General features: G+C 34.1%; 1 pseudogene; it reads right to left on the reverse strand.

Moving 5' to 3' along the window:
- Positions 1 to 2,796: 2,796 nt before the first annotated feature.
- On the reverse strand, positions 2,797 to 5,805 carry LOC149543942 (ribulose bisphosphate carboxylase/oxygenase activase 1, chloroplastic-like; annotated as a pseudogene).
- Positions 5,806 to 6,446: the final 641 nt, after the last annotated feature.

The following is a 6,446-nucleotide window of genomic DNA, read 5'->3' on the forward strand; positions in this document are numbered from 1 at the left end:
GACTTTAGGGCTCTAAAAACCTAACTAAATTTCAAAATTATAGAACCAAACCTATACAATCTTGTAGTGCTCTGAATTAGCTTTCCAACGCCTGTAAGAACTCTGAAATCCGATATTCTGAGAGAAAGTTATGACCGTTTTACTAAGACAGTCTTTTTACCATTTTCAGTACGACTTTTAATTTTTTAATTTTTTTTAGTGACAAAAATTCTGACGGGATTAAATTTGACAGCCATCATGGGCTGAAACTAAAAAACTCTTTCATTTCCTCTGAACATGGCCAAACTAAGGCATATTATATATCAAAATTTATGAAAATGTCGACCCGGATCCAATGGTGAGGTTTGCTTTTACCTAGGAGGTCATTTCTGCAAGCTACCTCCCAAAACCCTCATTTAAATGAAACATCCAAAAAAATCTTTTGTCCAACAATTTCCCATGCCCAAATATTTTAACATCCCATCATAACAGCAAATCCAAAACCCTCAGATCTGCAATAAAACATTCATATATCTTGCCCTTTCTTTTATCCTCTCATGCATTCCCATGGATTCAATCTAGGGTTACAATAATAAAATCATAGCTCTGATACCACTTGTAAGGAAACTTGGCAATAAAGAATATAACCATTTCCACATAACCCATAATAGATCCAAAATAAATACGAAATTAAAATCCACATGCAAGAGAATAGACAACATACCCACAAAATTGTGACACAAGATATACCCTGGGAAACCCTCATTGAGGGAAAAACCCAGCATCCAAAAGCATCCATCATCATGTATTATTCAGCAAAAATACCATTGCCATACAACCATGTAAGCCTTCAAGGCCATAGCCACAACCGAGCAAACTATGTGAACAAGCATGAATCCACACATCCCATGCCATGCTTTCAACCTTCACAAATGCTCCCTTGGCTAACCTATCAAGCCTTGTCCCGCTTGACTCTTGCCTTTTGTCTTCTCCTTGTCACTCTCTCTTTTTTCTCTCTCTACAACAACTACCCTTGTGGCTGCTTATATAGTAGCAAGTCCCACAAAACCACTAAGTGGTATTACATAAACCATGTGCTACCTAACCCACTGACCCCACATTTAGTATTGGGCATTTAATTCTTTTCCCCAATATTAAATAATTACATAAAATATTTTCACAATGTTACAATACAACTCATCAAGAATATTCCAGGGGAATCTTTACATGTTGCATGTCCATGTAGGCACAACATTACATAAAAAAAAAAAAAAAATAACAATATTATGCAATGTTTGCAACACTCATTATCTCAACACTCCAGGCAGCTTACAAGTGAAAAGATTGTCAACATTGTTCATCAAATACTTAGTCTATATGACTTTGCTTCATAACTTATCTTTTTCATGATAGACCCTCCATAGTAATCTAATTCCCAATCGTGATTCATATCCTTGTACTTTCTAATTTCTAAATGACCGTGCACATTCGGCCTGCAAGCATTGTCTTATTTAACTAAATATATTTGAATGGCTCATATGACCATCTTACGTGATGTTATTGTACCTTTTTGTACAACCATCTATAGCCTATCCATTTAAGATAGACATGTGCTGAATTGGCACCCTAAATCTACATTGTAGTCCTTTGAGTCGTGTAGGTCTCTTGGATAAAGAGCTCACTTAGCCTACTAGTTGGTCTTAGTTGTTTGCTCTTTCCATTTCTATACCTTAAATATCTTTACCATCTTATATCATTGAGTTATTTCATTAATCATTAGTTAGCATTATAGTTAGGATCATTTTTTTTAATGCAACCAAATCTACCTAGCTTGTTAGAATAGTATTATAAGTGAGGTGGTGTTGGGCGATTCGTCAAATTGAGTTTTCTATGTAATATATTTGATTTCCCCTCTTATTTTTTATTTTCCTCTTATGTACTTATCACAATGTCTTAAGCTATTCTAGATCCATGATCCATCCCCTAGTCCAACTATTTCAGCATCATAGAAGAAACAAAAAGCAACTAATGTGTTGCCATCTCTATCAATGCCACCACATTCAACAATTCATCCTTGGAAAACTATTGCAATAGCACAACCTTTATTATTAGCAAAAAGAGGAGCTTCTCTTGGAAAATATGTATGTTGTTTGCATACTTGGAAAAGGAATATTTTTAAACACTAAGAAGTGATAATTGTACTTGCATAATAATGTTCATTTGACTGAATTTATATTTTTAGCATCAAATATCTTTACGGCTTTGTAGCAATATCTTTTATTAGCTCAATGTAGAAAATTGTGTGACTGAATTCATGTAAGGTTATGTAGATAACAAAAAATCTTACAGATAATTCAGTGTCTTGCTAGCAATGCCATCTTGAATTGTGGGCATGGTCTTTTTGGTTGAATACAAGAAACTCTTGTAAACATTCTTGTAGGTTCTCAAGTATGGGTGCAAGATTCTAAAGTGGCTTGGATTGATGGAGAAGTCACAGAGATTAAAGATCAGTAGGCTAAAATTTAGATAGTTGATGGAAAGTTGGTAAGTAAAAAATTTTATTTTGAATGACAATCTCTTTAGATTTCTTTCTTAATTTATTGTGACTACTTACAATCGGTTTAACAAAATCCTACCAATGGAAATAGGTTTTTAAGAAAGCCAATGGCTTATGTCTAGGAATATTATTTCCAACATTTCTTTGTGGATTGTTTATGTTTTCCTTTTGGTCAATGGTTAAGAAGATTCTTTTTTAGAGAAGCTATGTTGCACATATTTCTTTTTTACGACTGCTTTCATTTCCTCCTAGCAATATAATCATGCTTTATGCATACTAACCTTGTTCTCCACATTTATGGTGACCACATGAGACATCAACACAACTAAGGCTTTGTTTGATATCTCAATTTGCAGGCCCTCAAATATCTCAAAATTGTTCTCAAGTTGCATGCCCTCAAGTATCTCAAAATTGTTCTCAAGTTGTAGTACCTCAAGAATACCAAGAGTGGATACCTCATCGTGATATGCTCGAGCTCTTAGAGCACCAAAGAAGTCTAGAATATAAACTAGAACACTTTTGTTAGTGTTTCATCATATACCACCAAATATGATGACATTATGGATAGAACACCATAACTTTTTACTTGTTGTTTGGTAAATTAGGCTAGAACCAATGTCTTAACTTCATTCTTGTAAATATAGATCCCCAACCAAAAGACACAAGGTGAGACAAGCTTGAAGTCATTACAAATAATAAGATTTTCAAGTGCTTCTTACCTATTGACTGACCAAGGAACATATCTACTAAATTGGCTATCACTTTAAGGTGCACATTATTTGCCCTTAAAATTCCTCTGCAAATGCCAATGAGGTCATCTTGGGTAGGTGCCCAATAGAAATTTTCCATCCTTCCATCTCTAATCAAAGGTGCATATAAAGTAGAAAAGTCATTTCTTCTAATGATAATTGGCACTTGAGGATTCTCAACTTTGTTATATTGGCCTAGTAGTTGAACATTTGTAAGATTGTCTACAATGTTCATGATAATTGCATTCACCATTTGATTATTGACTGTGTACTGTGTAGTTCCACCCATTCTACTAGTGCCTATATCAAGATTGTTTATGAAGAGAGCACACATCTTTCCTTTCTTTATTATATCAAAAGCCTACCTATATCTTTGCCTGATAAGTTTGGCAAGTTCACCTGCATTTCCACTCTCCAATTCTCCTACACTCATAATAATGGGACTTCATTGAACAGAAAAATAAGTAGTTTTCAAATAAGAGAAGTTTTGAAATTGGATTCAATCCCAATAATGCCCTCCTATTCAATATTTTTCAAAACTTTTGGCCCCCATTAGATGCTAGTTTTGAAATTATTCAACCCTAATAATGCCCTGCTGCTAAATAATTTTCAAAACTTGTGGCCTTGATTGCAGAGTACATTTGTGCATGTGGTAGTTCTTTCCAATTAGGTCTGGTCGATTTGAAGGATTCCAATTTAGAAAGTGAAATTGGAATGGTAATGTTGTACTTTCTACAAGACTAGTAATGGTGGAATGCACAATTTCAAAAAGAAATTCATTAATCCCATTCATCACCTTTGCCCAACATCCTTGCTAGAATTAGAGAAATTGAACTAAGGATTGCATTTATAATAAACAGCTCTAATAAAAAAACTTAATTCAGCTTTAGTTTTACAATTGAATATGTTCTGAGTGGGTAGTAGCATTTGACTAATAAAGATGCTCAATTCATAATGACTTACTTTGAGGAAAGCATCTATCTTTAGAAGAATGTCTCACTTACTTGATCCCTAGCTTTGCAAAAACAACCTTGCACTAAAATGATTTTCCTTGCCCTTTGCCACTCTAAACCCCCAAAATAAGAGGCAAAATGATTGAAATAAATCACAAGAATAACTGATAACTTTTGTTATTTATAAGAAAGTAAATAGTAAAATTGCTTCTCTAGTAGAAACACTTATTTTTATAGTTATTGATGAGTGAATTCTGACCAAGAGATTTAGCCAAGAACATTAGTATGTTTAATCCTAGACAACATGTCAAACAAAATTAGGGGATACTTGGATTTTCCAAACAAGAGGAGAGTTGGCATGCCCAATAACATCATCAATCAAATGGTGATCAATAGCTCACTATCAAATTCTAGATTTTCACAGCATAGAAAGAAAGCTTTATGGTATGTATTTACTATTTTACTATCTATTCTATTGTTTTCAACTTTTCTGATATTTCAATTTGTTCATTGATCAATTTATCCAAACATTAGATCAGTTTTTTTTGAACATTGCAAAACCACTAAATTAGCCACCCTCCCCAAAACTTATATGATTTGAAACTAACATAGTCTTCTCAAACATTATCAGAAAAATGTACATCCCTTAGAGTTTCTCTTGGGTTAGAATACCTAATAGTTAGGCCAATGCCTAGGAACATGTAAATGAACCATTTGTTATTAGCATAACATGAATAATGAAATACATAGCAACATGTAAATGAACCCTTTGTTATCAACATAACATGAACAATCAAATGCATAGCTCATAAAATATATTTATGTGGAATGGGGTCAGTTGTATTGGTTTAAGCTATTAATCTCAGCTTCTCAAACACACCCAAGCTGGTTAAACTTATGACATCCGCATTCATAGGTAGGCTAGAGAAAAATTTCCTGGCAGAGGGGTGTCTCACAATGGCTAGATTTTAGATGATCAAGACAACCCTAGGTATTCTATTAAATCAAAGAAGGAATTATCCCATCCTTATGAATAACACCCAAGCACACTACATGGTTTGCATTACCTCACACCACTTGCATTACCCAATTGGGCATTGGATCAAAATAGATAGGCCAATAACATTCACATGCTTTCTTTACATCTTCTACCAATATGAATAAACTTTTGAAAGAGAAAATAGACTATTACATACCTTAATTTAGGCAAATCCATGAAATTCTTAGCTATTTGGAGGACCAGCTTATCCATGAAGGTGGGAGCTATGTAAAAACCATTTGATGTAGTGTCATCATAAGCATACTTGGTCATAATTGACAAGATTGAGTGAAAAAAAAAATGGCCTAATTTAATAAATTAATAAATGATAAGGAAAATTGAATAGAAGAAAACAAACATACATGTGCTGAGCATAACTGATGTAATCATAGCTATTCATGATAGCTATTTGGGTTCCCATTCTCATAGCCCATTGAAAGATAGAATCAACCATTCCTTTTCCTCTAGTGATGTCCTACTGATCATCAGAATGTCAAACGCAAGTCCATCCCATCTATCATTCCTCATTTTATCTTTCTCAAATGAATAGTTAACCACAGGAAGCCATCTTCTTTTTGAGACACCACCCAAGCAACCCTTCTTGATGATAGAGCTCACAAAAACTAAGCTTTAGATGCACTTCTCATTGAGCCTTATTGCATGTTGAGGAGAACATGGCAAGCTCTACAATCATAAACAACACAATAATGAACCATTCGATATAGTCTCTTGATGCTCAAACAAAGGCCATAATAAAGAAGAAAGTTATACCCCTTTTATGTGGGGTTGTTTAAGAGAAAACTCAGAAAGGGGACATCTACAAGTACTCCAAAATCCTTGAATAAATAATTAAATAAGAAAAGAAGATGAATAAACATGAACAAGGGAGTGAACAAAGACAGAAAGGTTTTGACATGTCTCCTTGGACCATACCTTAATGCATGAGCTGCCTTCAAACATAAGGTTTTAAAATAGTTAATGTTCCATCTAGGGTGGTTACAAAGGCAAGCCTTTTGAAGTGTGGTACTATAAATTCCACATATAGATGATGTGGTAAAGTACATGTGTTCATGTCCCTTGGATGTGCTTAGTAGCATGGTGCTTTTGGAATTGGTTTTAATTTAAACTTAATCTGATTCTTGGTGCCTTTGGGTAATTAAGCATAGCTA

This window comes from Cupressus sempervirens, chromosome 8 (genome assembly GCF_028749045.1).
Source record: "Cupressus sempervirens isolate cs-2001-9-10 chromosome 8, ASM2874904v1, whole genome shotgun sequence".
Taxonomy (NCBI): domain Eukaryota; kingdom Viridiplantae; phylum Streptophyta; class Pinopsida; order Cupressales; family Cupressaceae; genus Cupressus; species Cupressus sempervirens.